Source organism: Mauremys reevesii, linkage group 12 (genome assembly GCF_016161935.1).
Source record: "Mauremys reevesii isolate NIE-2019 linkage group 12, ASM1616193v1, whole genome shotgun sequence".
Lineage (NCBI taxonomy): Eukaryota > Metazoa > Chordata > Testudines > Geoemydidae > Mauremys > Mauremys reevesii.
The window spans coordinates 41,867,611-41,892,336 of record NC_052634.1 but is presented as its reverse complement, the minus strand read 5'-3'; the positions used below and the strand labels follow the sequence as shown (position 1 = coordinate 41,892,336).

General features: G+C 51.2%; 1 long non-coding RNA gene across 2 annotated transcripts; it reads left to right on the top strand.

Annotated features, from left to right (window-relative positions):
- The first annotated feature begins 12,325 nt into the window (after window positions 1–12,325).
- On the top strand, window positions 12,326–16,790 carry LOC120375825. 2 transcript variants are annotated; one of them, XR_005586824.1, is made up of 3 exons: window positions 12,326–12,381; window positions 14,501–14,627; window positions 16,424–16,790. It is a non-coding gene; the product is annotated as an uncharacterized LOC120375825 (long non-coding RNA). The 2 variants fall into 2 exon arrangements; XR_005586823.1 differs by having other exon boundaries at window positions 16,421–16,453.
- The last annotated feature ends 7,936 nt before the right edge of the window (window positions 16,791–24,726 follow it).

Sequence of the window (24,726 nt, the reverse complement as noted above, 5' to 3'; positions counted from 1 at the left end):
GCCAATCCTTTAGCATGGAAAGACAAGACAGGACACGAAAAAAGTTGTTAAATGGGAAAGCAGTGAGATGCATTCCAAAATCTATATATCAAGTTCTTAGCAGTATTGGTGAGTTGTTGGCTTAAAAGTCCGTCTGGAACACATCCACAGTTTGGATGGGTCATTCAGTCCTTTGTTCAAGGCTTCAGTTTGTAGAGAAGTTGCTCCAGAGGTAGGAAGAGGGATTGAAGACAAAATGGAGATGATGCAGCTGCCCTTTATATTCCCTTTGCCATGTGGCTTGTACTTCCTGTGTCCCAAACACAAGCTTCACAGCACATGGCATGGAAAAGCCTCGGAGGTCTCAGCACACAGACATACCCCTGCAGGTCTTGCTGACTCAACAGGTTTATGCCCTTGATCAGGGATGGGCAAACTACGGCCCACGGGCCACATCCAGCCGACAGGACCATCCTGCCCGGTCCCTGAGCTCCTGGCTGGGGAGACTAGCCCCTCCCCCGCAGCCACACCACCGTGCGGGCAGCGCTCCTGCGGGGCGGGGCTGTGCGCTCCTGCAGGGCAGTGTGTCTGGCTCTGCGTGGTGCACGTGGCTGCCAGACACGCTGCTCTGAGCGGCATGGTAAGGAGGTGGGGGCGTTGGATAAGGGGCAGGGAGTCCCGGGGGGCAGTCAGGGGACAGTTGGATGGGGCGGAGGTTCTGGGGGGACGGGGGCTGGATAGGTGTGGGAGTCCCAGGGGTCTGACAGTGGGCAGGGGGGTGGATAGAGGTCAGGCAGTCAGGGGACAGGTAGCAGCGGGGTTGGGTAGGGGGTGGGGTCCTGGGAGGGCAGTTGGGGGGGTCTCTGGAGGGGGCGCTTACGGGACAAGGAGCAGGGGGGGTTGGATTGCTTGGGGATTCTAAGGGGGGCAGACAGGGGGCAGCAAGTGGGAGGGGGCGGATAGGGGGTGAGGCCAGGGTCTTTGGAGATCCCAATGTGGCCCTCGGGCTAAAAAGTTTGCCCACCCCTGCCCTTGATCCTTTCCATGGTCTCACTGTACAGCTGATGGGCCATCAAACAGCCTAGGCAGCGCTGATGCCAATATGTCTCACCCAGAAACACTGCCCAAGTCTGGAAATACAGATCTACTCTACAAATCTATAACTCACAATACAAAGCTGATACAAACATAGAAACAAAATCATCATACTTGGAAAAGCATAACATTTTCACTGACACCTTACCTGGCATATCTAGCACGAGTCATTTCAATGTTATCAAATTGGTATTGATAATAAAAAAAATAATATAAAATGTCTCAATTCCATACACTGTCACACTTGGTAAAGCAGTGAATTCCCAGGACCAGCTGCCCCGGTCCTTGAAGATGCTGAACACTGTGCTTATGACGTATTGAAATACCCACATATCTGCTGGGAACACACACAGACAGACACTGTGTCAGTCTGTACCCCTATGTTCACTCTTCTAGAAAATTATGATCAATTTTGTACACAGAATGGCATTTTGAAAACACATAATCTACTGAATATTATCCTGCTAAAATGTGTAGCAACACTGTATGTAAAGTTTTGAGATTTTACTGTATGATATTACTGAAAAAGTTACAATGCTCGGGAAGATCAGTTCCTCGGAGACAGCGAGGCAAACAGCTGGTCAAACAGGTGTGAAGACATTTACATTCCATCACAGGGACACTTCAAGCTCATATCTCCAACAGACAGCCTGGCACCATGACTCAGCTGAGAACTGAAGTTGTTTCTAGTACAAAGGACTGAATTATAAAAAGAGGTGAGGAAAATACTTGAGACTTTCTCTCTCCCCTTCCCCTCTGCTCATGACAACTTCTGAAGAACTGAACATGGGCAGCAGGGGCGGGTTAGGGGGAGTCCTGGCTGAAAGGAAAACCAGCCTGTCTCAGCACGTGATGAGAGAACATTTGCTTTCCATCCATTTCAGCTTGTTAACTTAGATCAGGGGTTGGCAAACTTTTTGGCCAGAGGGCCACATCGGGGTTGCAAAATTGTACGGAGGGCCGGGTAGGGAAGGCTGTGCCTCCCCAAACAGCCTGGTCCCGCCCCCATTTGACCCCACCCACTTCCCGCCCCCTGACTGCCCCTCTCAGAACTGCCGACCCATCCAACCCCCCCCAGCTCCCTTCTCCTGACCTCCCCCTCCAGAGACCCCACGCCACTAACCACACCCTCCAGAACCCTCCTGGGATCCCACCCCCTATCTAAGCCCCCCGAGCCTTGTCCCCTAACCGCCTCCCACCTTGCCTCCCCCAGAACCCCACTCAACCCCTCCTGCTCCCTGTCCCCTGACTGCCCCAACCCATATTCACACCCCCACCCCCTGACAGACCCCGGGACTCCCAAGCTTATCCAACCCCCCCTGTTCCCCATCCCCTGACCACCCGCTCCCTGTCCCCTGACTGCCCCCCAGGACTCTTGGCCCCTTATCCAACCCCCTGGCCCCCTTACCACAGCCACACGGCTCGCTGGAGCTAGACACAAGGTCCCTCAGGAGCGCGCAGACCAGCCCCCTTACCATGCCACTCAGAGCAGTAGGAGCTCGCAGCCCCACCGCTGCAGCATTGCCCAGGAGCGGTGGGCCAGAGCGCTGGCGGCGCGGCATGTTGAGGCTGCAGTGGGACAGCGGGGGCGAGGGGACAGCAGGGGAGGGGAGGGGGGAGCCTCCTCGGCTGGGAGCTCAAGGGCCGGGCAGGCTGGGCCCGCGGGCCAGATGTGGCCTGCGGGCCGTAGTTTACCCACCCCTGACTTACACGTTAGTTTGTAAAAAGAACAGGAGTACTTGTGGCACCTTAGAGACTAACAAATATATTTGTGTTTTATCTTGCATTTCTTTTGTAAACAATTCTGACTTTTATGACTAGTTACCTGTAGTCACTTAAAATCTTTTTTTTTTTTTTTGGTAATTAACAATCTTGTTTTATTGTTTTATCCAACTAGTGTGTTTGGATTAAAGTGCGTTGGAAACTGCATTTGGGATGTAGCGGGGTGGACCCCCGCTCATGCCCTGAAGAGTTAAAAACAGCCCTGGGAGGGGGCTGTGGCTGGAGAAAGCAGCTTTTAGGCTGGGCTGATTGGGGGAAGTGGCTGCAGCTGGGACTCAGCTGCCCTATAAAGGCAGAGAAGCCAGGGGCAGATAGAGTCTCTCTCTGTTTGTAGAGGGAGATGGGCCCGGCTGCAGGGAGCTGGACACAGGGTACCTGAGTGGAGCAGGGCTGGGGAAAGGCAGAGGAGCTGGGGAGCTCCAGCCTGGAAAGCCCCAGGCTGTGGCCTAGCAGAAGGCAATAGGTACTGGGGGGCTGCAGAGGGCAGCCCAGCGGTAGGCACAGGCAGCAGGTCCAAACCCTCCTTGCCAGTGATGAGTGGCTGATACTGCAGCCTGCCCCAGGGGGTGGGGCTAGACGATGACTGGCCTTATACTGAGCCAAGGTGGGAATAGAGGGTGGGAGTTCCCTGGGGAGGGGAGACCTTAAGACTGAGGGGTTACTGCCAGATGGCAGCACCTCAGGTAAAAGGGGCACCAGATCCAGGGAGGGACACGGGGGCCAGAGGACAGGTGGCTCACCGGCCTGCAGAGGGTGTGCGGGAGCTGGAATGAGCTAATTCCCAGAAGTCACCAGCAGGGGGTGCCGCAGGGATGAGTCCACTCATCTACATGGGATAACAAGGCTGGTGCATGTTATTTTCCACTGATGAAATGACAGACTTCATATGAGCTTGCAGTGTTCAGTAGTGTGCTGGACAGGGAAAGATGCACATTTCTGGGGGAAGTCTGGGAACAGAGACTTTTCTGGGGTTTTCCTGTGCTGCACTGTAACTCCTGAGTCACTGACCAGCAGCACTCAATACTGTAGCTGGGAGCGAGTTACATGCTGGAGACTGTGTGTTACCTGCCCAGGAGTGGCTGCTCTCACAGTAAAACAGTGTAAAAGTCACCCCAGCCTGGGGAACCGAGGGGACACAGCTGTTCAACACTCCAGGTTGCACTGTGGTTAATGTCACAGACACTCAATTTCAAAGAGGCTCCTAAAACACAGAGAAAGTAAATCCATGTCCCAGAAATCCAAGACTCCAGAGAGAGGGCAAGTCTCCCTGCCACTGCTTCTTGCTGACGGAGAGGTCCAGAGACAATGAGAGAGTCCTGGGGAAGCTGGGAACAGTAACCATGGGCTGGTGGGGTTCAGTGGAGAAAGGGAACAGGAAGGGCAGGGATATTACTGAATGCAGGATCTCAGCAGTACTAGATGTCAGGATAGCACATAGTGCAGCCCATTGGAAAACATAATCCCAACTAGACATATAAAATGATGAGGTCTAAATTAGCTGTTTCCACTCAAGAGAGAGATCTTGGAGTCATGGATAGTTCTCTGAAAACATCCACTCAATGTGCAGCAGCAGCAGTCAAAAAATGAACGGAATGTTGGGAATCATTAAGCAAGGGATAGAAAAGACAGAAAATATCATATTGCCTGTAGATAAATCTATGGTACGCCCACATCTCGAATACGGCTGTAGGAGCTGGATTTTATAATGTACTTTGAAAATTAATGTATGATTTGATTTCATCCTGTCAGCCACCCTGTTTGAATAGCAGAAAGGAATGACAGACCAGAACAATCCTTCTGATTATGGTCATCTTTTGTTTTAGGATAAGTTACACTGTCTACTATGGTTTCCTCTATGTATTACAAATTAGGCATTCTAGTTAAATATACATGTCTTTGTTTTAAGGTTTAGTAAGTAAGAGACAGGATTCACTATTGTGTCTATGTTAAGTAGATTAGAGAAACATTGAAGGCAAGGTTTCATTTGCAATGCCTTTTTGCTCGATATAAAACACTACTGTTTGTATTCTCAGTGGGTTTGTGTGAATGAGGATGTATGCATCAGGAAAAGAGAAGGTGTAAAGGCCATTGTTATAGCCAGAGTCAAGGAAGAAGGAGTCAAGAGACTTAAAGGACATCAAAGAATCAACAACGCGCATCCATAATGAAGGGCGGATTGATGACCCTGAGGTCAAGGCTGGCACCCCTGAGGACAATTGATTAAATCAGAACAAAGGACAGGCTGACCCTCTCGGAGGTGCACTGGAATGTTTACACCAGTTAAGAAGTAACCGATCACAAACTGATAAGTGCGTGTGTGTGTGTGTGCAAGTGATATGCTAACGGTTGTATTCTCAATAAATGCTGTGTATTTACCTTCCTCTATAAAGATCCCGTGTGCTTTGTAGGAGCATAACGCTGCATGCAGATGTGGTTGCCCCATCTCAAAGAAGTTTACTTATGCAAACAGGAGATATTTGACACTGTGCAATACTGTTCCTGTGTTCTGCAGCAGGGGAGGGTCTGTGGCAGTGTGTGAGTCACTGGCATATTGGGGTGATGCAGAGACAAGACAGTGTAGAGGTGGCATTGTGGGGCTGGCATGAACCGTATCTCTGCATTTCCCCTTGCAAGAACTGAGGGGACAGGAATCCTTACCCAGCAAGGTCACATTCTCATAGTTCTCCTGCATGACATCTCTGTAGAGGGCTCTCTGAGCAGAGTCCAGCAGAGCCCACTCTTCCCTGGTGAAATACACAGCCACCTCCTCGAAGGTCACTGGCCCCTGAAAGAGCAAGGGTCCAATACTCAGTACCTGATGTCCCACTCCCACTATTCGTGGGGGAGAGGAGCCAATCAAATGCAAGCTCTGGGTGGATCACAGTCAGAGTCCCACCTCCACCCCTCTCAGAGCATCCTGGAAACACCAGGTTAAGGGGATGAAGCAAGAGCCCCTTTTCTCTCCCAGCAGATCCATCACACACCTACTAGCCACAGACCGATACAGGAGATGGAGCCCCTAGCAGGGACCAGGGAGAGCTCCCTGGTAGGAAGCCCAACACCCTCCTCATTGTGAGGAGCTGGGTATGAAGGGAGGGGAATCTCCCCTAACCCTCACTGATGGGTGCCCCTTTCCTATCTCACAGCAACCGCTGGTCAGTCAGGTCAGGCTCCAGCACTGGGAGTCTGGTCAGTTTTCCTAGCCCCATGTAGGAGGGTTATTTTCTGTTTCACAAATTGGGGTATTTCCACCTCCTAATCTCATGGGTCTGTTTCTAGAATCTAGGCCACTTATTAAACTCCCCCCAGCAGGAATGTCACAAGCTGTCCTCCTCCCTTCCCCACCTTGTGCATTTCCTGCCCTGCTCCAAACCAGACTGTGCAAATATTTTTTTCTTTCTTTTTTATAGTTGGAGATGTACCAATCTCCTAGAACTGGAAGGGACCTTAAAAGGTCATTGAGTCCAGCCCCCTGCCTTCACTAGCAGGACCAATTTTTGCCCCAGATCCCTAAGTGGCCCCCCTCAAGGATTGAATTTACAATCTGGGGTTTAGCAGGCCAATGCTCAAACCACTGAGCTATCCCTCCCCCCTCAATCAACTCTTCCCATCTCCAGTGTATTTGCTGTCCCTCTCCCTCCTGCAGGAACCCACCAGCAACCCCCCGATAATCCCTACCTGAACAGCCTCCTCTGCAGCCATTTCTCTCCCCTGTCCCATGGCAGGATGGGATGAGCTGGAGTGAAACACGGACGTCATTCTGGAGCCTGGGAAGGTGAGAAGGGCAGTTGTGGGGGTTACAGAACAGGCTTTAGTTAATGTCACAGGACGATTCCCACAGGCCCTTTCCCTGCAGACAGACATCCTAGATTCTGCCATCCTGGGAAAATGCTCAATCTCTTTATTACAGTGTGGAGCTGGCCCCTCCTGCCAGGCTAAGCCCACAGAGAGATTTTTAACCTCCCTTCTCCGTCCCTCCATCTCATAACAAAGTATCTGAACACAAGGCTAGAAAAGAGCAGAACCCAAGGAGTCACTGTGGGGGATTTCCCTCGGACACTGACCCCCCGGCAGTCACACCCCAGCAGGGGGAATATGGAGTCAAGAACCAGCTTTTCCTCTGTCTGATCCTTTTCTTGATCACTGGAAAGTGGTTCTGCCCAGGGATGCTGCAATACATGTGTCTGGGTGCACTAGAGAGCTGGAAATCTCTCCCCACACTCATTTCTCCCACTGCCCCTTTCAGTCTCTCCTTCCCCTGTCCTCTCTCCCTCCCCCTCTGGCTGGGACAGTCCCATTCCTGGGGGCTTTGCTCTCCCATGGCTGGATTTGCTCCTGGCAATTGCTACTGGGAGGAGAGGCTGTTTGTGTAGAGTCACTTTCTTGCTAGTCCCCAGCACTTTCTCAGAGGTCTTTCAGTGACCTGGAGTCTGTGGTAGAATTTGCATTAACAGGGCCCAGGACTGCCCCAAGGGGCTAGGACCAGCTGCAGAAAGTCATCCCCTGGGCCGGGCAGGGAAGAAGCTTTAATTAAGGTCACATCCCAGCACAGAGTCCCACTGGGGGAGCAGGAGCTGCTAAGCCTGGTCTCCCAGATCACAATTGAGGCTGCAGCGTCTGACCCAGGAAGCTGAACCCCAATATCCCGGGCAGAGAGGGACAGAGCGTTTGAGCAGCTTCCCTCCTTTAGCTCTCTGGGGAGAGCAGCTAATGAGAGCCCCTCCTCACAGGGAGAACTGCTGATCTCATTTGCCCCACTGTCCATCCGGAGTCACTCCTTGTCTTTCCATGCAGTGACGCTGGATTAACAATGGCCTCAATGAAACCAGATTTCAGAATGAATGAGTCCAGAACGCTGTGGAAGAGACCATTGTGTGGCATTTCTAGCCCCCTTCCCACCTGCCTCACACGCCGGCTCTAGAACAAGGACTGGGAGCTTGAATATTCCCTGCGGGACCAGAAGTTCCTGCAGTTTTCAAGAGCAGAAAAAAGCAAAATCTGTGATTTCACCTGACAGTGTTTGGTAAGTCGATAGAAAGTTACCAGGGTGAGGGGGCCTGGCCGGGGGCTGCCTGGCCGCGCTTGGAGCCAGGATAGTGGCACAAACTGATCCGGGAGCAGGATCAGGGTTAGTAGCAGCCCCCAGACACCCCCCAGAGCCCAGTGCCCAGACCCCACAGCCGGGGGCCCCAGACACCCCCACAGCCCCAGCCAGGGTCCTGCCAGATCTTCCCTGGCCCCCAGTCCCCAGAGCCCCTGGCCAGGGCCCCAGACACCCCCAGAGCCCCCCCAGCTACAGGGGGAGCTGGGCACTGGGGAAGGGGAGAGAAAATGGGGCACAATCGGGGGGGGGGCAGGGAACTTCTCAGGGGTTGGGGGAGGGGGGGTCACCCTGGGGGCTGCTCGTGGCTCTAGGGAGAAAGGGGGCAGGGGTCCCCACGGGGGGGCAGCGGTAAATCCGAGGGGATCTCAGCCCCCCCTTTCTCTCCCCGCTCCCCGGGGTCACCTGGCTCCCCGGCCATGTCCGGGCTGCACCGACACTTCCCCCCCCGCCCCCTTCCCAGCCCCCCCCGGCCCCTCCCGTCCGGCCCCGCCCCCGGGCTCGCGCCGGGACCTGGAGGCTGCAGCTCCGCAGCGGGGGCGGGGCCGGGCACGAGGGGGTTAATGAAGGTCTCTCCCGCCGCGATCTGCGCATGCCCAGAGCCCCAGCGGCAAAAACCTTCTCCGGCCCGGGAGAGGCTCCAACGGCCCCGCGCGAGCCAGGCAGAACCGCAGCGCCCCGCGCGCGTTCGCACTCCGGCTCCGCCTCCCTCCACGACGTCACTTCCGCTCCACGGAGCGTCCGGAACTACATCTCCCAGCCTGCCTCGGGGGCGCGTCCGGCCTCTCCAGCCCAGGTGAGGGAGGGGTCAGCAGCTGGAACTGCGCATGCTCCGTGCGAGCCCCGCTGGGGGCGGGAGAACAAAGCTGCTGCTGCCGCCTCCGTGTGAGCCGGTGAGTGAGACCCCGGGGGGGGGGCGGGCACGTGACTCTGCCCCGGGGAACCTGGGAGAAGCCTCGGAGCCGGGAGTTGCAGCAGGATCGGCCCCGCTGGGAGGGGAGGAGCCGGAGTTGCGGGGGGAAGGTCGGAGGGACGCGGGGGCGGGCGGGGTTGAACTGTCTCTGGGCAGCCCGGAAATTCCCGGGGCGGGGGGTTAATTGGCTCCTGTCCCTGTTGGCGCCTCTCGCCCCCCCCCGGCACAGAGTCTCTCCGGTTCTGCCCCGTTTCTCTCTCGGGGTCTCGCTCGGGCTGTAACATCCGGGGAGATTCGCCCCCCCCCCCCCGATCCGCTCTCTCGGCTCCCCTGGCAAAGGGTCTCTGTGAGGGGTCGATTCCCGCAGTGCGAAGCTGTGGCCACTATTAGCTAGTGACGGGCCATGGACCTTTCTTGCCCTTCCCATCTCCTGTTAAAGCAGCACCGCCCAGGGATCCCTCTGCCCGGGTGACTGGCCAGCAGGGGGCAGTGATAACTTTCTATCCACTTAGCAGACACAGTGAGGTAACACTGTTACTGGGGTAGGGGGTGGGGTGTCTGTGTGGGGGGATTGCAGCTGAAGGGGCATTGTGGTGGGGGGAGGCCTCTGGGTGACTGGGCAGGGGGTGCCCTAGTCAGGCTGGTGGGTTCTGGAGGTGGGTATCGCTGGGGGTCTGTTGGCTGCAGAACAGCCGGGGTGGGCGGCTCTTGGGGAGGCGGGACAGGGGGTTAGAGGAGCCTGATGCTGTGCCAGGGCTCTGTGGGGGCTTCCCCGCTGGCTCCTGGGATAGTTGCCATGCTCAGGGACAGAGCTGGGGCTGGGGATCCTGGCACTAGATCAGGAGATGCCAGGCAAGCAGAGTGAGGGGTCCCACTGTAAAGCATCAGGGGGTCCCAGACACATGGCATGGCAGATCCTGCTGGGCGGGGGGGGGGGGTTGCTCCTAGGCAGACAGTGAGGGACTGAGTTCCCAGTGGAGGGTTCCCTTGGGGGCGGGGGGTGTCCCTGGCTGCTGGGGGCTCTTGGTGGGGGAAACTCTTTGGGATTCCCAACCTGGCAGCCATGGTCTGGTGGGGATTCCCTGCCCGGTGGGGCTTTGAGGGGTATCTGGGGCCCCTGGCCAGGGACTCAGGGGGGCTGCATCCCAGATGGGGCCCTGTTTGGGGTCTGGCTGGAGCCCCTGGCTGGGGGCTCTGGGAACTGCTGCTAACCATGATCCTTCTCTCTGATCAACTTGTGCCAGAGCCCTGGCTCCAGACACTGCCGGGCATTCCCTAGTCACACGCCCCATCACTGTGATAACTTTCTGTCCACTTATCAGACACTGTTAGTGTGAAATCACAGATTTTGCTTTTTTCCTCTTTTGAAAACTGCAGGAACTTCATTTCTGATTGGTGCCCCCAGTCCTTGTCCTAGATCTGGGGGGTGAGGCAGGTGGGAAGGGGGCTACAAATGCCACAGAATGGTCTCTTCCACAGCGTTCTGGACTCCTTCTTCCTGAAATCTGGTTTCATTGAGACCATTGTTAATCCAGAGTCACTGCATGGAAAGACAAGGAGTGACTCTGGATGGACAGTGGGACAAATGAGATCAGCAATTCTCCCTGTGAGGAGGGGCTCTGATTAGCTGCTCTCCCCAGAGAGCTAAAGGAGGGAAGCTGCTCAAACGCTCTGTCCCTCTCTGCTCAGGATATTGGGGTTCAGCTTCCTGGGGCAGTCGCTGCAGCCTCCATTGTGATCTGGGAGACCAGGCTTAGCAGCTGCTGCTCCCCCAGCGGGGTTCTGTGCTGGGATGTGACCTTAATTAAAGCTGCTTCTCTGCCTGGCCCAGGGGATGACTTTCTCCAGCTAGTACCAGCCCCCCTAGGGTAGCCCTGTTAGTACTAAGTTCTCAGCCAAACATTCCAAGTAACTGAAGGAAACGAAGGGAAAATGCTGGGGTCTGGCCTTAAAATGACTCTACACAAATAGCCCCCCCCCCCCCTTCCCCAGGTCATTTCTTCTCCCGTTAGCAATTGCAGGAGCAAATCCAGCCATGGGGGAGCAAACTACCCAGGAATGGGACTTTCCTATCCGATGGGCAAGGAGAGGGAACAGGGAAAAGGAGAGAGAAGGAAAAAGAGAGCCTGAAAGAGGCCGTGGGAGAGGAGAGTTTGGAGAGAGTTTTCCAGATCTGTTATCTGCCCAGACAGATGTATTACTGCACCCTGGGTAGAGTCACTTTCCTGTTGAAAAGACGAGGATCAGACAGAGGAAAAGCCAGTTCCTGACTCCATATCCCTCCTGCTGGGGTGTGGCTGCTGTGGGGTCAGTGTCCGAGGGAATCCCCCACAGTGACTCCTTGGGTTCTGCTCTTTTCTAGCCTTGTGTTCAGAGACTTTGTTACGGGATGGAGGGACGGAGAAGGGAGGTTAAAAATGTCTGTGTGGGCTTAGCCTGGCAGGAGGAGCCAGGTCTACACTGTAATAAAGAGATTGAGCATTTCCCAGCATGGCAGAATCTAGGATGTCCGTCTGCAGGGAAAGGGCCTGGGGGAATCGTGATGTGAAATTAACTAAAGCCTGTTCTGTAACCCCCACAACTGCCCTTCTCACCCTCCCAGGCTGCAGAATGACGTCCATGTTTCATTCCAGCTCATCCCATCCTCCCGTGGGACAGGGGAGAGAAATGGCTGCAGAGGAGCCTGTTGAGGTAGGGATTGTCTGGGGGTTGCTGGTGGGTTCCTGCAGGAGGGAGAGGGACAGCAAATACACCGGAGATGGGAAGATTTGCACAGTCTGGTTTGGAGGTTGGAGCGGGGCAGGAAATGCATAAGGTGGGAAAGGGAGGAGGACAGAGTGTGGCAAACCTGCTGGGAGTTGTTTAATAAGGAGCCTAGATTCTAGGAACAGACCCATAAGGTTCGGAGGTGGAAATGCCCTAATTGGTTAAACAGAAAATAACCCACCTACACGGAGCTAGGAAAACTGACCAGACTCCCAGTGCTGGAGCCTGACCCGACTAACCAGCGGCTGCTGTGAGATATGAAGGGGGCACCCACCAGTCAGGCTTAGGGGAGATTCCCCTCCCGTCATATTCAGCTCTTCACAATGGGGAGGGTGTTGGGCTTCCTACCAGGGAACTCTTCTTGGACCCGGCTAGGGGCTCCATCTCCTGTATCGGTCTGTGGCTAGTAGGTGTGTGATGGATCTGCTGGGAGAGATAAGGGGCTCTTTCTTCATCCCCCTCACCCTGGTGTTTCCTGGATGCTCTGAGCAGGGTGGGGGTTGGACTCTGTTGACTGCAGTCCATCCAGAGCTTCCCTTTGATGGGCTCCTCTGCCCCACAAATAGTGGGGCTGTGAGTGGGGCAGCAGGTACTGAGTGTTGGACTCTTGCTCTTTCAGAGGCCAGTGACTTATGAGGAGGTGGCTGTTATTTCACCAGGGAAGAGTGGGCTCTGCTGGACCCTGCTCAGAGAGCCCTCTGCAGAGACGTCATGCAGGAGAACTATGAGAACGTGACCTTGCTGGGTAAGGATTCCAATCTCCTTCCTCCTTGGTAGGGAAATTAAGAGATAAGGTTCATGCCAGCCCCGCAATGCTACCTCTGCTCCGGCCTGTTTCAGCATCACCCCAATATGCCACAGAGGACCCTCCCCCCCCACTGCAGAACACTTTGGGAACAGAGCACAGGAGCAGTATTGCACAGTGTCAAATAGCTCGTGTTTGCTCAAGTGAAACTGGGGGTTAGGTCCGGCATAATGAACAGAAGGTTCCTACCCCTGCCCTTCTCTACAAACACTGAGCCTACTCCCCCCAAACCAGAATGTGCTTGGGGTGTGAGAGGCAGGCTGCTGGAGTCAGGGCTGCTGGTCCAGGGTTACTTCTCACACAGACACTCAGGGTATGGCTACACTTGCAGCTGTACAGCGCTGGGAGTTAAACCTGCCTTTGTACAGCTGAGTAGGGAAAGCGCTGCAGTCTGTCCACACGGACAGCTGACAGCACACTGGTGTGGCCACATTTGCAGCGGCATTGGGAGCGGTGCATTATGGGCAGCTATCCCAGCATTCAAGTGGCTGCAATGTGCTTTTCAAAAGGGGGGTGGGTGGAGTGTGAGAGGGAGCGTGGCGGGAGAGAGAGTGGGGTTTTGGACTGCTGAGTGTCAGCACCCTGCCTTGCAAGTTCCGACCTCCTCCCTCCTCCACCCCTCTCTCACTGAAAGCAAACAGCAGCTGTTTGTTTTTTTCCTCACAGACCAGATAAGCAGCTTCCCTCCAACCCCCTTCCCTCCTCCCCCGCGCTGCCTCTCTCTTCAAGCAAACATTAGCTGTGGGCTTTCCAAAGGGAGCCCCCCTGCCTCCCTCTACTCATTCACAGCAAACAGGAGCTGTGTTTGGTTTTTTGACAAGCAGCTCCCGGAGCCCGGAGTTCACAACAAAACAAAGAGAGGCATCACAACAAAACAAGGAGAGGAACCTTCACTTAAAAGGATTATGGGGAGTTTCTGGAGGTCAATCACTGCGTAATAAGGTTACTCCCTGTTTACACTGGAGTGGCAGCGTCTCAGCCACTCCGCAGCAGCTGTTATTCCTCTCGGGGAGGCGGAGTACCTGCAGCGCTGTAGCCACGGAGATGCAGCGCTGCATGTGCCTTGCCAGTGTGGACGGGAAGTGAGTTACAGCGCTGTGGGCGGCTTTATTGCACTATAACTCGCAAGTGTAGCCAAGGCCTGAGTGCCCGTTCTCAAGAAACTGACCAAACGCTTCACTGAGGCTACTTAGGATGAAACACATTGAGATACAAGTGCATGACCAATATTCATAACTTCAAATACAAAAATGATACACACATACAAGCAGCATAATCATAACCAGCAAACTACAACCTTTCCATAGACACCCCACTGGACCTCCCCTGTACAAGACCTGGTGCAGCCATAGGCCCCTGGTTGCAGCGGTGATCTATACGGTCACAGTTCATGTCAGTAACGTCACACTGGGCACGTCCGAGGGGGCTGGTCTGGAAGCGGGAGGGGGCAGGAAAGCCACAAGGTGGAGAAAGGGAGGGGGACAGGGTGTGATAAATCTGCCGAGATTTGTTTACTGTGGTGCCTAGATCCCAGCACCAGCCCCCTATGGTTTGTGGGTGGGAATTCCCTAATTAGTCAAGCAGGAAACACCCCCCCCCCCCCCGGGGGCTAGGGACACTTACCAGACTTCAGTACTGGAGCCTGAACCTACTAGCCAGAGGCAGCGGTGAGATCTAAAGGGGCACCCACCAGTGAGGCCCAGGGGAGACACCCCATCCCCTCCCATCCGGCTGCTGGCAATGAGGAGGGTGTTGCCATTCACACCAGGGAGCTGTCCCTGGACCCTGCTGCGGGCTCCATCTCCTGTCCCAGCCTCTGGCTAGTAGGTGAGTGAGGAATGGGAAGACTCCTGCCCCCTCTCTCTGCTGGGAGGAGTGGGGGTGCTCTTTGTCTCCTCTCCCCTTGATGCTTCCTGGCTGCTGTCCTGGGATGGGGGTGTGGGTGGAACTATGCTGCCTGCCTGCCTCCCCCAGCTTCCAAGTGATTGGCCCCTCCCCTGTGAGCAGTGGGGTTGTCAGTAGGCAGCAGGTACTGAGTGAGGGGCTCTTGCTCTTTCAGGGGCCAATGGCCTGCGAGGAGGGGGCTATGTATTTCACCAGGGAAGAGTGGGCTCTGCTGGACCCTGCTCAGAGAGCCCTCCACAGAGACGTCGTGCAGGAGAACTATGAGAACGTGACCTCGCTGGGTAAGGATTCCCATCCCCTCAGTTATTAGAAGGGGAAAGAAGAGTTGAGGTTCACAAGACCCCACAATGCCACCTCTACTCTGCCCTGTTTCAGCAACACTCCAACAGGCCAATGACACATACTGGCTCTTTGCCCCGCCCGCCACACAACACTTTGGGGCAGAGCTCAGGAACAGGATAACACAAAGCCCAACGCCTTCTCTTTGCTAAGGCAAAACTTGGTTAGGTCCAGTGCAGGGAACAGAAGCTACCTACGCTTGGCCTGCACTCAAACACTGAGTCTGCTGCTCACTATCCATCTCAGACTTTCCTAATGTCACCACCCCTTTACCCTCGCACTCAGGATTCCTTCACTTACCCCCATTGAGCATTGGAGGCCATTAGCACACATGCCACCAGAATGCTGACAACCCTTGTGACAAGAACACACCTTGTGCACCTTCATTGACACAACCTACAACACTCAGCACTGACGTGAGGAATACCTGTTCCTTGGAGATTCACACGCACCTCTCTTCTTCTCACAGTCCCGGCTCTGCCAAGCTGCTCCAACTGTTCCCTCCGCTGTTCATGTAAAGCTACAGCTGACACAGCACAAATAATGGCATGTTCTTAGTCTTCCTTCTATTGATCATTGATCAGTACATTTTAAGGTCAGGAGATACTATTAGGTCATCTAGTCCGACCTTCCATATAGTAGGAGCCATACACTTTCATCCAGTTACCATTGTAGTGAGCTGAATAGCTTGTGTTTTGATGAAAATATCTTCCAGGAAGGCATCCAGTGCTGAGTTGCAGACTTCAAGAGATGCAAGTGCCAAATTTTCCCTGGTTGGTTGGTAAACCGTTGCTCCACCCTTACTGACCTATTCCCAGTGACATTTGCTAGCCCCAAGGTTAGGGAGTAAGCTTCCTTTTGCAGGTGTGGTGGGTAGATCTTCATTTCCTGGTTCTCAGATGTTTAACTTTCGCCACTCTCCACATACTGGAAGGGCAGAGGCAGCACTAGGCAACCTTAACTGTGCTTTAATGTAGTTTATAGAATCATAGGACTGGAAGGGACCTAGAGAGGTCACCTAGTCCAGTCCCCTGCACTCATGGCAGGACTAAGTATTATCTAGACCAGGGGTGGCCAACCTGTGGCTCCGGAGCCACATGCGGCTCTTCAGAAGTTACTATGTGGCTCCTTGTCTTGACATCGACTCTGGGGCTGGAGCTACAGGTGCCAACTTTCCAATGTGCTGGGGATTGCTCACTGCTCAACCCCTGGCTCTGCTACAGGCCCTGCACCCACTCCACTCCTTCCTGCCCCCTTCCCTGAGCCTGCCATGCCTTTTCTCCTCCCCCTCCCCCCCCCAGAGCCTCCTGCATGCCACAAAAAAAGCTGATTGGGAGGTGTGGGGAGGGAGGGGGAGGCACTGATCCGTTGGTGGGAGGTGCTGGGAGCTTGGGGGAGGAAGCTTATGGGGGTGCTGCTGATGTATTGCTGTGGCTCTTTGGCAATGTACATTGGTAAATTCTGGCTCCTTCTCAGGTTGGTTTAACTGCAATGAATTGACAGCCCTACTTCCTATTCATTCTGACTAACTCCTGGCAGTAGCTCCCTCCCTGCACTGCGTTCTGCCTGAGTATTTGGGTGGCAACTGGCTGAAGAATTCATCTCTTCCTCTCTCCCCTTTGGGGAAGAGTTTGGGGAACTTCAGTCCCTGATTTTTTTCATCTCCAGCTGTTCTTCCAGTTTGTTTTCCCCTTTTCTATTCCTGTTTGTGATGGTTTTTCTTTCTGTGTCCGAGCAGGTGCTGGGCTGGTGAGTGAGACAATGGAGCAGAATTCTCAACAGGAAGATGATGAGGAAGTGGAACCACATGGCACACTATTGCAAAGATGCAAAGGGAGTGTGTCCAGGAGTTGTGATCAGGGAAAAGCCTGTGAGAGTCAGCACATTCCAGAGAGGTGGCAGGGAAACCAGGCAATGCAGAAGGTTGGTTATTCTGTTTATTATCGGAGAACTCACAGACTTCTCAAGGAAACCACGGCCCAGCAGAGAATCCCCAGGGGAGAGAGAAATAACACGTGTGTTGAGTGTGGGGCCTGGTCTACCCTACGAGTTTATATCGAATTTAGCAGCGTTAAATCGCATTAACCCTGCACCCGTCCACACAACGAAGCCCTTTGTATCGATATAAAGGGCTCTTAATATCAATATCTGTACTCCTCCCCGACGAGGGGAGTAGCGCTGAAATCGGTATTGCCATTTCGAATTAGGGTTAGTGTGGCTGCAATTCGACAGTATTGGCCTCCGGGCGCTATCCTACAGTGCACCATTGTGACCGCTCTGGACAGCAATCTGAACTCGGATGCACTGGCCAGGTAGGCAGGAAAAGCCCCACGAACTTTTGAATTTCATTTCCTGTTGCCCAGCATGGAGCGCCGATCAGCACAAGTGACCATGCAGTCCCGGAATCAAACAAGAGCTCCAGCATGGACCGTACGGGAGATACTGAAGCTGATCTCTGTATGGGGAGATGAATCTATTCTATCAGAACTCCGTTCCAAAAGACAAAATGCCAAAGCATTTGAAAAAATCTCCAAATCTATGATAGACAGAGGCCACAATAGAGACTGAACACAGTGCTGCGTGAAACTTAAGGAACTGAGACAAGCGTAACGGAAAGACAAAGAATCAAATGGCCGCCCATGGAGGGAGGGAGGGGGGACTGAGGACTCGAGCTATCCCACAGTTCCCGCACTCTCCAAAAACTATTTGCATTCTTGGCTGAGCTCCCGAAGCCTGAAGGGTCAAAAACTTTGTCATGCGTGGTTCAGGGTATATGTCGTCAGCCTCTCCCCTTCCGTGAAAGAAAAGAGAGGCAAATCGTTTCTCACCTTTATTCAATGTCACCGGATGCTGCTGGCAGACGCGGTGCTGCAGCGCTACACAGCAGCATCCCCTTCCCTTCCCCGATGGCACAGTGCAATATGACTGGTATCCATCATCATCATCCTGTGAGTGCTCCTGGCTGGCCTCGCTGAGGTTGGCCGGGGGCGCCTGGGCAAAAATGGGAATGACTTCCGGTCATTCCGTTCTTTAAGCTTTGTCTAATGGAGATTCAGTCCTGCCTGGAATATCATAGCAGCTGGGGGCTGCCTTTCCCCCCACACTTTTATCTCTGCCTTTATATCAGGATAGTGAACTCAAGCTAGCTAACTCCATGGCAAATCCTGGTGCATTCAAGATCCGGGTACATTTAACCTTCATGTACCTAGTTAAAGTCACTCCTGGTTCACCCTCCCTGGAGCTGATGGACATTCCTGTTGGAGGGACACACACCTCCATGACATAGCACAAAGGAGGTGATGAAAAAGAGTGTGGGACTCATCCCAAGGAAAGGTGAGCTGCAAAAGTGAAAAGCAAACAACTCAGGTGAGGGAGTTGAGACACCACAGTGACAAATGGTGCCTCAAAGTTCGGTTTGTGGGAATTAGCAAAAGGAAAACAAAATCTAGACAAGGTTTTTATGGTCTTTAACTCCCTTGCAGCTTCTCTGATGACAGATAAGGGCTGAGCTCTGACAGAACTGTTTCCCACACCCGGAGCATTCATAGGGTTTCTCCCTTGTGTGGATCCTCTGATGATTACTAAGGGTTGAGAGCCGAGCAAAGGTTTTTCTGCATTCTGTGTTGATTCTCTGATGTCTAATAAGGTTTGAGCTCCTACTGACCTACAGCTAGGGGTGACCATGGGGTCGGAGATGGGGCAGCAGCAGCAAGGGGGCAATGTGGGGGACTTGTCACTTGGGAAAAATGAAACTGCAAAATCTCTCTCTGTGCTGCAGCAAAAGCCTCTCATTTACCCCCTAAACCGCCTGCATGTAAATCTCCACCCCACTTTGGCGCTCAGAAACCCACCCACTCCTGTGCACATTTTTAACTTTTCTTGGCTTTGTACAAACATTTTCCCCATCAAAATGATCAAGGACATTTAAAATGAGAAAAACAAAACCGAAGAAACTCCCACCAGTCTCTCCACCGCACATGGCTTGGGTCTGAATTTTTTTTCTGAAATTTTAAGGCAATAAAACTGACTTCTATTGGCCAGATAACAGATGTCATTCTCCCATGCTGCACCTAAGCCTTGTCTACAGCAGTGCAAAGCCACTTTCGGTGATGGAACTCCTCAGTTTCAGCGACATGATAAAACCACTTTGAGAGTCGTAAGGGTTTTTATGCAAAAGTTTTTGTTACCAAAGTGCTAGTGTAGACACTGCTTTATTTTAGTGCTGTGATTGGCCTCTGGAAGGCGTCTCTCAATGCCTATCCTGACCCCTCTCGTCAGCAGTTTCAACTCTGCTGCCCTGCAGCCAGGTAAACACCTTCCACCCCTCCCCCTTTAAAGGCCCAGGAATTTTTTTAATTCCCCTTCCTGTTTGCTCAGCATGGAGTATTCACATCCCATCTTCCCAGCTGACCATTGGGGCTCCACGCAGCAAACGCTATCCTGCTTGGAGCACTGCAGAACTGCTTGATTTGATCAGTATCAGTTGCTCTGACTCCCCCCTGCACCCAGCCACTGGCTCATAGAACCACCCCAAATCCTCCAGCAGCCACCCTGGCAAGGCCTGGCCTAGCAGGCTGGGCAGTGGGTGTCCAGCTCCCCCCAGCTTTCTCCACCAGGGACCCACAGCCCCCAAGGTTGCAGGAGGCACCCCTGGCCCTGGGGCAGACATGCCCGGAATTGCTAAGACCCTCTGTGCCCAGCTGCTGGCCCATAGAGCCACCCCAAATCCTCTAGCAGCCCCCCTGGTGAGGCCTGGCCAGCCTGGATAGCAGATGTGCAGCCTCCTCCATGGGGGACCCACAACCCCCAAAACTGCAGGACTGGGGTTGACCTGGTGGCTGAATGGGGACTTTAGGAAAATTTCTAGCACGACCATCAGGGACCAGCCACTCATGCCTAGCCGAGCCTGACAGGTGCTGTGTCCAGTGTGAGTGGTCATGAATTATTATAATCCTTACAAGATTCCCATAGAAGGTGGGGGGTATATAGTTTGAATAACAGATAGGTCAAGAGAAAGGAAAGTCTGCACATGAGGGACAGAACTTCATGGAACAGTGGTTTTATTTATTCTCTCCCATGCTAACAAAGGTATTAATATCTAGGGAATACAATAGAGCCCTTTGACTAAAAAGCCTGGCAGTTCTTCCTTGTTGGTATTCTGGCATGCCCAGGCTGAAAGGACTTTTTCATTGATCTTCAGCCATTTCCCTCTTGCTCCTAGAGGGAAACCATAGTATTTGACTTCATTGGCCCCAGTCAGTTCTTTAATCTGATTTGTCAATGTTTTAAAATGCCTCGCTTTCTCTGCTGCAGCATCGTCGAAGACTTTTTCCTTATAGTCAAACCAAACTGACATCTACCACCAAGACTGTTCCATCTTTAACAAAGATGAGGTCTGATTTCCTTAGCTCATTCTCAGCAGTGTGTAAGTGAGGTTCTTCATAAATCACTCATTTAATTCATGGGCTTCCTGCTTCAATGTATCACAGTCTGTCTTCGTATGTGGGCACCCTGAACTGCAGGACATTGTCCTAAAATGTGAGCTAACGATTCGTAAGAGGCAGAGCAGTGCCTGCAATTCAGTTTGATTATTCTTGCCACATCCTAGGTATTCTGTGGTGGGATGCATCCTTGATCTGAGGTTGAGGGCTGTCAGAAATTGTTGTTCTGAGAACCCACAATGAAATTTCAACCAATCATTGCTGATTGAATTATTATAAAAGTGTTCAACTCCACTGCCTTGGCATGGTAGATTTTTCCACTGGGATAATTCTGCATCTCTCCTGTTTTGTGTGTGAGTGGGGGTGTGTGTGTATCTATCTATCTAGGTTTCTCCCACTCATTGAAGTTCTAAGATGTGGTAGTCTGTGGTCAACAAAGACTGGGTGTGTTATCATAGTTATCTCTTCCTTATTCCTCACTGGCAGCCACCCAGAGATTTTGAAATTCTTCTATATTGCTTGCCAATGCAATGCACTGAATTATTTTATCTTCCAAATATGCAATTCTGTGTAACCACCTTGCCTGAATAGAAGGAATGAAGCAAGCAAGTTTCATCACTCACAATCCACCATCTCTGGATCTGACATAAATGAAGTTATTACAGGTGTCTGTTGGTAAATGGAGCTACTGATTCACAGCATTCCTAATGTTGTCATCCAGGGAAGATAGTAAGGTCTTTTTACAATTGGTGTGCTCAGCTAGGTAAATGATCCTCGGTACTGAAAATGTGTTTAGCATAATCAATTTTTGTTAAGGTTTTAGTGGGACTTTGTTCATTCTTTCAAGCCAAGTGAATGAGTCATCAGTTGGGCTCAGGAAGAATCTGTAGTATTTCTTAGCTTGCACTTTGAAACCAAACCAGACAGCTTGCAGAAGGCTTCTAGTACTTCGATGTTTGCATTCATAGCTTCCCGAGTGTCACTTAGCATGACTAGATCATCTGCAAAGGCAAGTGTTGTAATCTTTTGTGTCCCATATGAGAATCCCAGACCAGCCTTCTCTAATGCTGAGATTAGAGGATCTAGCGTGAAATTGAATAGCAGTGGTGACATAGGGTCTCCTTGTTGTACGCCAGTTTTTATTTCGGTGGCTGGGCTGAGCTCCATCCCTACTTCCATGCGGGTATGGATGTTCTCATGGATGTTATGTCAACAATGTGCTGATCCAGACCCCTTTCCCATAGTACCCACATGATGTGGTCGTGGGATCCTGAGACCCATGTTTTGGATATGTCTATGAACAAACTCCTATTGGCTTTTTGTTCTTTTTGGCTTGCTTTGTTATGGTATGGAGAATGCTGAGGTTCTCCGAGCAGCCTGGTGCAGCGATAAATCCTCTTTGATATGCATTTAATGGGCATGCTTTTGTCAATCTGTTCATTAGTATTCTTGAGAAAAGCTGTAGCACTGTAGACCCATCCGATGGTAAGAGGCCTCCAATTTCCCAGATCTTTCAGCACGTCGGAGTCTTCTGTTTTCAGGATCAATAGGGAACAGCATTATTTTATACCATCAGGTATTAAACCTGTAATCAGCTATGCGTTGAATAGTCCAGCCAGCATGTGGCCTTCAAGGTCTACTCAGAGTAAGTCCCTCAAACTGACCTTGTCAGGACCTGGAGCTGAGTTCCTGTTCATCTCTCATGTTCTTAATGATTTCTTTAGATGAAATTAAGATGTTGAAAGCAGAGTTGTTGGCAGTAGCATGAGATCTGAACTGGCCTAGTCCTTCAAAGGGTGTTTGGGTCTCCCATTTGTCCTTATATACCTGGAGCACTTCTGCAAGCAGGATCAAGGATGATAGAGGCGAGCTTGCATCTGTCATTTTCAAATAGATATTGGTATCTTTTGTAGGTTCCTTTTTGTGGTGCCTTTTTTTTTGCATCCAAGCCTTTTTCTTTCCTCTTTTTGTTTGTGGCGATTTTGTTCCATCTATTCTTCGGCTCAGGTGCTTTCCTTAGGAAGGAAAAGAAGATGTCATGGAGGTGGATTCAACAAGGGATCTGAAATTGGAGTTTCCAGTCCCCCATGCATTTATAACTTCCATATCAAACTTTATCTGACCTTGGAGTTTCTGGTCTGTGCCTTGGTTTATTAGGCTTTCATTTATTTTACGCATGTAGGTGTCCTTGAGCCCAGTGATGATATTGGGCTTGTCAGCCATAAAGTATGTTTTTGCTCCAGGTCTTGGGTCAGCTGTCCTCAGTTTGATTTTTTTAATGGAGGCCCAGTAATTGCCATTTTTCACTTATTTATTTAGCAGTTTTGGTTTTAATGTGCTCCACAATCACAATAGTTATGCATCTTTTGCCCCAAAAGGTTGTAAAAGTCAATGAGAAGTTGCTCTTCGTCAGCTGTCCAACAAATCCTTGTATTTTCTGCACTGTGAGTTCAGTTTAGGTTGACTGGCTTGGATCGCTATTCATTTCATATTGGCGGATGAGTTACTTTCTTATGTTGACACACCAATTTTGGTGTCAAATCGCTTGGCACATGCTTCACAAGCCCAGTCACCTGCTGCTCTTCTGCTGTTCTCCCTTTACATCCAACAATGTGAGACTGTTGACCTTTTAGGTCACTTTTTTTACACAAGGAGCACTAGAATCCCACATCTTTCCCACCATGATTACACTTAAGGTGGATGCTCAGAGCACTCTATTTCCCAGCATGATCTCCACAGAAAGGAGATGCTGGATTATCATTAGGCAGCTGTATTAGACTCTTTCCCTGTACTCCATTTACACCTGCCCACCCCAATCAGGATGAGGATTTGCCCTCTGCAATCCGCCTGGCTAGCCAAGATGGTTAACGACTCTCACCATGAGGAGGTGGTGGTAGGACTTACCATCCAGAGGCTTTCCTCACTGAGGGTCCCAGCCAGCATAATGCTAAGCGCTAACGGGAGTGTGGAAGAGGGCTCGGATCTTGGCAGAGATTGCCCCATCGGCCACTTCTCCGGATACTCAATCCACCACAACCCTCAGGTATTCATAAGTGTCCGGGCTCAACATCTGGGAGGGTCCAGAGACGCATGGATAGACACTGAGAGTCATAGTCATAATTCGCCCACTATTTACCTTCACTGTTGAGGCATTTGGCTATTTCTGTACAGGCATGACTACCTGCCTTTTCCTGGTTACTATAAGCGGCCAGTCCGCATCCACATCCAGTAGTTAAAAAAATAAACTAATAATTTAAAATAGAATTTAATCCATGTATTAAATATTTATTCTATGCATTTAAAACCATTCTATAAAAGGACCGATAGTAAATAGCAATGGATATAAAGGTACTAAAACCTATAATCCAAAGTTTAAAACGTGGAAACAGAATAGCTAAAATTTAGTTTTAGTAAGATACACGGAATGGGAACGCTGGGATCTTTACCGGTCACTGAACAGAGCCATCATGTCGACTGTGGAATAGAAAACAAGTCTACAGATACTGTCTTTACAATTTTTACTTCTATCAATTCCCAAGATTTGTAGCAAATCATTGTTTCCTTTGCTCCACTTGCCACGCTCTCCAAGTATCAAGCCAAAGAAGTGGATATTTTTTACCTCCTGTTAATTTTTGGTCTTTTCCTCTAACTCGAGGTAATATGTCACCTTCTCTCTGTGGGCTAGCTCCAAACTTCCAGCATTGTCCTCCCACCGCACTGTGACATCGATCATATCCCCTTTTGTAAATATACTGTCCGGTTTTCTCAACTCTCCCTTACTGTTTCTTAAATGGGGTTCTACTATTGCCTTCCACCCTAGTTTGAATACCTTATCTATAACTGCAGATACTACTCTATGTCTTTTGATCCTTGCATTCTTAGTTTTATAGCATTGACCAGAAATGTCTCATGCACCTTACCACACCACCTACAAAAAGCATTTACTCCCCCCTCTTCCTCTTGCTAGCGTCTCCCTAGTAGGGTAAATATTTGCTTTAAGTTATAATGCTGTGATATATGCAGAAGACTTAATTTAATTAGTAATTCAGTACTTAAAATTCTAGTAATGTCGTTTTTAAAATACTTTATCCTTACTCCCTGACACCTCATCTCCGACCATCTAAAAAATTCCTCCTCTCTCCGTTTCCTGGGATGAGGTATTGCTGCACTAAACAACACTATCTTATCAATAAGATTTTCTCCCGCATATAGATAAGAAAAAACTATCCAATTATCTCTTGAGACAATATGTCTCCTCCATTTTTGAACTAACATTTGGAATCTGTATGCTAAACTTTGTGAGTGCAAGACCTCTGTCCCTCCCTCTTGAATAAAATAGTCCATCAGTGGTACACTGAGGTAAATGTAAAATTTGTTTAACTGTTTTTCTAACTAAAATATTCAAATCATTTAAAAGATTAAAAGGGGGTTCTATTAAAAGCAAATTATAAAATAGCCTCAGTAAAATGAATGTTTGTAAAATCAATAGTTTCTGTGCCGGTTTCAAAGGGGCCTTAATCAAACTCTCGCTCCAGTCTTTCAGTTTCTCCTTAAGTAATAGTCCTCCTACCCCTATCCAGGGATCTATTCTTGCACCTAA